At 21.9% G+C, this 7598-nt stretch overlaps 1 protein-coding gene across 1 annotated transcript in view; it reads right to left on the reverse strand.

Moving 5' to 3' along the window:
* The window catches only part of LOC108001314 (paired box pox-neuro protein), a 90099-nt gene extending 82759 nt beyond the window's left edge, over positions 1–7340 (reverse strand). The window contains exons 1-2 of the mRNA XM_062075737.1: positions 6710–7340; positions 6257–6353 (exon numbers count right to left, since the gene is read on the reverse strand). The gene's annotated coding sequence lies outside the window, so the exon portion shown is untranslated. The remainder of the gene's footprint in view (positions 1–6256; positions 6354–6709) is intronic.
* Between the last annotated feature and the right edge of the window lie 258 nt (positions 7341–7598).

The following is a 7598-nucleotide window of genomic DNA, read 5'->3' on the forward strand; positions in this document are numbered from 1 at the left end:
TTAAAATTACTTAAAACAATATAATAGCCTAATGTGATCTACATGGATCATTCTATACTGAAGCGCACTTCTTTTTTATATTTAAATGGAAAATATAAAAATGTATCAAATCTCCAATGTATCAATTCTTCCTAATCTCTCTTACAATTATATAATGGATATTTAAATATCTAATAAATTTTAAATATGAAAAAAAGGAAAAAAATATAAAAAATATTTTGTTTAAAAAAAATGTATGTTTGAATCCGTAGCTGATTATAAACCGTCCTAAGGAAAATCGCATTTTAGTAATTTTTAGTAGTACAATTCTTATCATAAAATGATAGTAATATCTAATCAGTTTGATTCACCTATTTGATCTTGTTCATTCGTTAGTAATTAAATACCATTAAAAAAACTTCTCTTTAATAATAAGGGAATATTTTTCAGTTTTTCTTATAACACGAATAGGTTAAATCTTTCTCAGTTTATGTTTCGCGTCAAATTATAAACGATGCGTTAATTACGCATTACATGTTCTATATTTGCGGACAAGGGAACAAGGGTGATTCGAGAGATTGGAATAATAATTATTTTTAGGGAAAAATCTTTATTTAGCTCACGATCGATGGTGAGATTCATAGCAAATATCAAACGATATGCGATAACATGCGCTTGCACGGATAGTTAATTGTACTAATCTATCTAATTTATTCCAGTGTTTCTCATTTTTTTTTGAACACCATCTTTATTTTATGATAGATATATAACTTGCGACTATTTTTCCTTTTTCATAATCAAATAAAAATGCATTTTTAATACGATTAATGGAAATGAATCAAAGTTTAGAGAGTTATGAAAATTAAATTGAAGATCTAGCATGATATGTAAAATGCATTGACATGTATTTTGAAAGTTTGGAAGCATAAATTGCAAATAGAAACATTAAATATCACGTTTTAAATTTATTTATATTACAATCAAAGCTTGAAAAATAATAAAATAACATGTATAGAAGTATATATTATTTTTGAAAAATCGCTTCTAGAGAAACAAAATATAAAAATTGGTATACAAAAATATAATTTAAGGTTTATTTAATAAATTATCAATAAATTTATTAAATAAGCAATTGAAATTTGGATGAGATTACTTTATTTTTGTTGCATTATTGCATTCTGTTTCTTTCATTTCATCTAAAATGAAACAATTACATTACTTAAACAGTTACAATTTAAATTTGATTATAATTTTAATAAATAAGTTTCATGCGAAATTTTTACAAATTTTTATATTTGTTTTGATTTTTGAAACTAATCCTCAAAAAATATCCCAAAACAAATATATTAACATTCTATTATTATAACAGAAACAAAAACTATAACAAAATCTTAAATAAATAAAAGTTTTGGTTCATTAAAAGAATTATTTTCTTTTTGATTTTCTCTAAATAAATTTTGAATATTTTATAGTTTTTCTTTACAATATTTACAATTTTTTTTAAAATATTAGTTATCAACCAATGTTAATTATTAATTAACAATATTAGAAATAATTATTTTCATAATATTTACAAAAGATTTTTTTTTCTAATATTACATATATTTATTTTCTAATATTAATATTATATATTACATATTATATTATATATTAATATTACATATATGAATCTTTATTCGAAGGAATATAATTGCTAAATCAACTGATTCGTAGCAGTAAAAAACTTAATCTAATCAATTATCATGATTTAATTATCATTATTATTAGCAATAGAAATATAATCGATTAAATTGACTTAATTATTATATGGTAAATATTAATATATATATACGTATTTTTTTAAAAAATTAAAAGTTAAAAAGTTGAAAGATATCAAAATTCATGGTTTATTATCACAATATTTTTCAACCTTCTTGCAAAGCACGATTTCTTTTTAATAATAATCTGGAATTCTTTTCCTTTTCATAATTACATAAAAAATTTATTTTTTAAAATGAAATAAAAATAATCTCTTTTGAAATATGAATTAAGATTATATTTAATGGAATATAAAATAAATTAAATTAAAAATAAATCTTTAATGCATTTTCTCTTCATGACAAATGTAACTATATTACAATAATATATGCTCTATAGCTTATATATATTAAGATTGAAAAATTTGAAAATCTTGATCGACAAGTTGGGAATCCATGGACTATCCCATGCTTATACGTGTGGCTTTGGGGGAAAATTGTTATCGATTATATACGCAAAACGGCGCGCGTCAGCCAACGCGTATACCTGTATATATATATCATGTTCAACGACGAATTAACGATAGCGATAGTAATGGTAATACGGTATTACCGGAATGATCCGTTCCACGGTAATTCGTCGACGCGATGGAAAGAAGACATAGAGCCCGTTGTCACGTGAACGGGGAAGGAAGGAAAGGGAGGGGAGAACCAAGCTCGGTAGGGTTTCGAACACGTTTAATTTCGTCGTGATGGTAACAAAGTAATTATAGGCATTTACTGGTCGTGATACAACATTGTAAACATCCTCGATCTCGCTAGTACAGATTATGAGAGGCGGACGAACGTTAAGTGTCCCGATGTAGCTATTTGGGTGGATTTGCTTTCGGGCTTGCTTCCAGTTGTTTTGAGTTGCAACCGATTTATAATTGGGATTGTGTTATTTTTTTCTTTTTCTTCTTTTTGCCTTTATCGGGGTGAAATTATTGAGGTGTGTGCAAGATACAGCAACATAGTTATTTTTAAATGTAAATTAGAACAAGACAATTTTTTCGTGAAAAAATTATGTATTTTTTTTTTAGATAAGAAGGTTTTTTTTATATAATTAAAATGATTTTATATTATTAGATCTTTGTGCGAATAATATCTGATAATTGAGTTTCGAGATTTATGGATTTTGTTAGGATTCAAGTTTTATTTTAAAGGAAAATAGTAAATTTCAAAATTGATGAACAAATGATTAACAAAGTAAAAAGAATCATATTATTATATTGTAAATCTTATATGATAATTTAATATTAATAATATTTTATATTAAAAGTTTTTACCTATGTTAATAATATCCTCTCTTTTTAAAAATTTAAAAGTGAATGTTGATATTTTTCTTTTTTTTTAAATTTTGTTAATAATATTAATAACAATTGTATAAATTATTAAATGAATAAAAATTAAGAATTATTGTATTCTATTTTCAATTTATTGTTGTTCGTATATAAATAGCATTATTGTCAATTTTCAATGATGATATTTAATGGACATCAAAATTAGAATTAAATTTCATTAAATATTATTTATATTTTTCAAAAAAATAATTTCTATTTCTTTAGAAAAATAAAGAATTGGATCATCTCTTTCGAAATAATGTTTAAAAAATTACGTACTAATTACAAATCGAACTCGATTTCAAAAAAATACAAAAGATACATTTACGAGACTGACAATCATAATAATTAGCATCTATGAAAAAATCGCTGATGATCACGTATGAAGGAAACGATCGTTTAAATCGTTCAGTTTGATATCCATGGTGAGAATACATGGTTGATTTTTCAGGTTGCTCATTAATATTGATGGCTTATTTTGTGCCAACTTGCATACACGAATGCCAAACATGACACGTGCAAGAAAATAAACCTGAAATGCATCTGATATCTGATAATTAGACTGTAAATTTTTAGCAAAAGAAATTCCGATATTTAACTAATATGTAATATATAAAAAAATATTAAAATATGTGATATTTACAAAATGTAGATATTTACAAAATATTAATAATTCTACTTTATATAAATTTATTTAATATAATCAATTAATTTTAATAAATAAATAATATATATATTTCTTAAAACTGTATAGAATAAATTAAAAAACAATTATAATATTTGTATTTATTATTAAAACATTAATAAATATCTAAAAAATATATACGTAATTATTAATATGTTAATTATATTTTTATATTGTTATATTTCATAAAATATACGATATAGATATGATAATTTGAACATAAAAAAGTTTGAGAAGCAAAAATTTATTAAAAATATCTACATATTTATCTACATATTTATTAAAAATATGTATTGTAAAAAAATGGAGATACAGATTAAGAGATTATAATTATGGATTATGAAAATATTATCGACTAATGTATAATATAGAAAAAGTATAAAAAATTAATCAATTTAATTATTTTATCATTTTTTCATTAAATAAGAAAAATTTAAGAATAATTGTAACAAAAAAATATTAAAAATATTTGGAAAATTAAAAATTTACTAATTATATATCATTTTTTATTAGATTAAGTATATCATTATAAAATACAAAAATATTTTATAAATAAGAAGATTAAAGAAAAAAATTGCAATTTACAAATAATGTAACTTATAAACAAATCAATTAAAATTTTTTAATAATGTAGTTTACTTAAAAACGAAAAAAAAATAGAGACTCCTTATTATTATAATAATATTTCAAAATTTCTTTATTTTATTTATAAATTATATTGTTTATAAAATGCAATTTCTTCTTTAATTTTTAAAACATGAAAAAAAGTAATATGAAAAATATTATGTTTGCATAAAAATCCACAGTTTATTGATAATCAACATTTGAAAAATATTTCGAATCGCATCATGGACTTATTTACATTAATATTACTTTATCATTTTATGACGGGAACGAATCGTTCATTTGTGTCGTCTCTCTTTGTCATTTTATTGGTCATTCTGTCGCTAAGGAACTAAGGAAGTAATAAAAATAATAAATATCGAGACGAATATATTTTTCTTGGATTTATTTTAAGATTGTTGATAAATAATAAAAAATGTTAAATAATTATTGATAAGGAAAGCTTTTATGTCTATTACGTTTCAATGAAACATAAATTGATTAGTTTTTTTTTATTATAAATTTTATTTTGAAATTCAATTTGCAATTCAATCATTAAAATAAAACATTCGATGTAAAGTTTTTATTTATATTTATATTTATATTGATCATTATTAATAATGCCAATTATAATCATTATTAATAGATATACCTATTTATAATTAGCAATTGATATGTTAAACAAAAAATATATTAAAATAAATTTAAAGCAGGATTTGAAAATATATAATTTAATAATAATAATCTAATATAATTTAATAATAATAATAATTTTTTTATAAAGTATATTTTTAATAAAATATAAAACAGAAATATAAATTTTATTTCATAATTATAATATATATTTATTTTATTCTAAGAATATTAATATAAATTGTAATATATTTATTTGTATATTATAAATCTTGAAAATATATTTTTATATATAATAATATGTATAGCTTTTCATTAGAACTCAGTAATCAAATAATTATTTTTTTATCAAAAAGTTATTGATATTGACAAGAGTTATTGACAAGAAAAATTTTTCTTATTCAAAAAATGAAAAAAAAAAAATAAAAATCAAACGAAAAAAATATATAAAAACAATTTTCTCTGAAAAAATTAAAAATATTTTTTCTTTTTAATTAATATCTAATATTAAATTATTTTTTTCTATTCTATTAAAAAAGTGTGAATATTACAAACAAAATTCTTCCTAACTTCCAAATATTCATTAAATCTTTAAATTCACAAAAATAAATATTCAAAATATTCACATCTCAAATTGATTTTCAATATTTAATAATCCTTTTTAATCAATATTCAATCACAAACTCTTTCTAGATTAGTTATTCTATTTCCTATTAAAAAAAAAAAAAAAAAAAGAAAAGAAAAACATAACTAACAATATAATAACAAAAAAATTTTCTTTAATTTTCAAATACTTATTAATCATCTTCCTAAAAACAAATATATATTTGAAATTATTTTAGTCAATTTTAAATACAATTAAATATAATTTCTTTTAATTAATTAATAAATATTCAACATCAAATATTTATTATTTTACATTCTTAAAAAAAACATAAATAAAATTATTCTTAACTTCAAAATATTTATTTTAAATTAACGACTTCTTTCTAATTTTTTATTTCTTGAGAAATAAAAAATCAAATTATATTTTCCAAATATTTTATAGAAAATAAAAATATATTGCAAAATTTATATTTAAATTTATAAATTGAGAATATATCAGTAATACAAGAAAATTTTAGATAAAATTTTAGATTTATTCCTTATTCTCTAATTTATACATTAATTATAAATTATATTAATTTATACAAAATGAAAACAAACAGATAGTAAATAGATTTAATAAATTTACTTACTTAATATAAAATTTTGTGCAAATATTACTTTTCTTTAATGGTTTCTTGAAAATTGAAATACGTCTAATTTACTTTCTTTTTTATGACAAATTCACAACTGTAAAAATATATTTCATTTTAATTTAATTATTTATAGAATATTTAAAAATTATTATAAATTGATAATTTTTTACAATTCAAAAACAAGAAATTCTTTTATTAGAATCCGAAATTTATCTTCTTATTAATATTAAACTTTTGAAGATTTTATGCAATTACTAATTATCATTGTTTTCTAAATACTAATTTTTTATCTCAAGATTAAAATAAAAAAAAATATTTATATAATAAAATAAATCTCTAGATTTCTATTTTTCGAAATTACAATATTTCTATATATATTTTATTCTAAATAAGAAATTGAAAATTATAAAATTTCTCAAGAAATTTTCAAAAATAATTGTTATTTCATACCTAATTTTCAAAACGCGCACAATTTCACAATCAGTCTACGAAGCGTAAAATCATTTTTCCCTTTATGCTAATCAGCGGTATCTGTTCTCCGATGCGGTGTATACTCAGTTGGCGCATGTGACGCGCGCTGGTTTTACCGGCGAGACGAAAAGAAGACATCAATCCTCCTCTCGTGGCTCGAATCCGCGCCATCGGTGAGCGCACAGGTTCCGCTCGTTTTCTTTCTGTTTGGTCGGGCATTCGTAACGAGCGGGAGCGCGCGACAGTAAAATGGTGCCACTCTACCGGTCCGTCCCTCTTCTCATTTATTTCTTCACCGTTTGCGTTCCCTTCTTCTTGTCCTCGCCTTAACGCCTCTGCTCCTTGGCAAGCTCGCGCGTAACAGCGCGCCGCGCCGCCCGGTTTTATGCATCGGCCGCTCTTTGGTTAAGAAGCTTTTTGTTCCCTTCCCGCTCGTCGTTATGGATGCCCGTGTATGAGTTATGTTAATTGATTGTATGATAACCGGAGATTTTAATTGGAATGTAACCAGTCATCCAATCGTGTTGACCTGCTGACGTTTTCGCGAGAAAATTTGCGTGTCAGTGAATTGTATGAATTCTGATTGATTTCTTAAAATATAAATTAACAGGCTGTAAATTGTGAGAGGATTTTATGGATCATTGAAGTGGATATTTTTGATTATAAATTAATTTTCTGGAAAATTTCTTTTTTACGCTTATTTACTTCAATATACTGTAATATGACTATAATATTGTATTGTTCCATTATTGATAGATTGGATCAGAAAATAATTTAACGATTATTATTATTTTATTAAATTTAACAATAATATTATTGTATAAAGTAAAAAGAAAGTATATCGAAATATTATGGATATATAGTATGT

The sequence above is a fragment of the Apis cerana genome, linkage group LG5 (genome assembly GCF_029169275.1).
Source record: "Apis cerana isolate GH-2021 linkage group LG5, AcerK_1.0, whole genome shotgun sequence".
Lineage (NCBI taxonomy): Eukaryota > Metazoa > Arthropoda > Insecta > Hymenoptera > Apidae > Apis > Apis cerana.